The sequence below is a fragment of the Budorcas taxicolor genome, chromosome 14, assembly GCF_023091745.1.
Source record: "Budorcas taxicolor isolate Tak-1 chromosome 14, Takin1.1, whole genome shotgun sequence".
Classification (NCBI taxonomy): Eukaryota; Metazoa; Chordata; class Mammalia; order Artiodactyla; family Bovidae; genus Budorcas; species Budorcas taxicolor.
The window spans coordinates 93,030,950-93,032,207 of NC_068923.1; the positions used below are offsets into that span (position 1 = coordinate 93,030,950).

General features: G+C 42.3%; 1 non-coding gene across 1 annotated transcript; it reads right to left on the bottom strand.

Moving 5' to 3' along the window:
* Positions 1 to 920: 920 nt before the first annotated feature.
* On the bottom strand, positions 921 to 993 carry TRNAC-ACA (transfer RNA cysteine (anticodon ACA)). Its single transcript has one exon. It is a non-coding gene; the product is annotated as a tRNA-Cys (tRNA).
* Between the last annotated feature and the right edge of the window lie 265 nt (positions 994 to 1,258).

The window sequence follows — 1,258 nt, forward strand, 5'->3', positions numbered from 1 at the left end:
TGGTTTGGCACAACTCCAAGGGAAAAGAAAAGCATCTACCAATGTCTGCTCAATTGCAAAGTACTTTCATAATAAATTGTCATGTATTCTGTTGTAAGAGCCTGAAGTATTTACTTCTGATAGAAGATAGATTTTATGACTATTCACCACAGAGATAAGCAAAGTGAAAATGTTCAGCCAATTCTCTGATACTGTTTCATAAAATTAATAATGAATAATTTGTTCACCATATTATTGTATTCCTGATGGTCCTAAACCGCTCTGAAATATCAAATGTCTTGCCTATGACTTCTTAAACTATACTAGAAAAGTTTCCTTTGGACCAATACCAGGCTGAACTGATCTTTAGACTCACTCCCAAGGCTGCTCTAGCTTCCCTGGTGACTCAGCTGGTAAAGAATCTGCCTGTGATACAGGAGACCTGGGTTCAGCCCCTGGGTTGGGAAGATCCCGTGGAGAAGGGAAAGGCTACCCACTCCAGGATTCTGGCCTGGAGAAGTCCATGGACTGTAAAGCAAGAGAGTTCCAAAAAATATCTACTTCTGCTTTATTGACTATGCCAAAGCCATTGACTCTGTGGATCACAACAAACTGTGGAAAATTCTTAAAGAGATGGGAATACCAGACCACCTTATCTATCTCTTGAAAAATCTGTATGCAAGTCAAGAAGCATCAGTTAGAGCTGGACATGAAACAAGAGACTGGTTCCAAATCTGGAAAGGAGTACAAGGCTGTGTATTGTCACCCTACTTATTTAACTTTAATACCCTGCTTATTTAACAGAGTGAGTCAAGTGAAGTCGCTCAGTCATGTCAGACTCTTTGCGACCCCATAGACTGCAGCCTGCCAGGCTCCTCTGTCCATGGGATTTTCCAGGCAAGAATACTGGAGCGGGCTGCCATTTCCTTCCCAAGGGGATCTTCCCAACCCAGGGATCGAACCCGGGTCTCCTGCATTGTAGGCAGATGCTTTTACCATCTGAGCCACCAGGGAATGCCAAATGCCAGGCTGGATGAAGCACAAGCTGGAATCAAGATTACTGGCAGAAATATCAATAACCTCAGATATGTAGATGACACCACCCTTATGGTAGAAAGTGAAGAACTAAAGAGCCTCATGATGAAAGTGAAAGAGGAGAGTGGAAAAGTTAGCTTAAACTCAACATTCAGAAAACTAAGATCATGGCATCAGTCCCATCACTTCATGAAAAATAGATGGGGAAACAATGGAAAAAGTGACAGACTTTATTTTGGGGGGC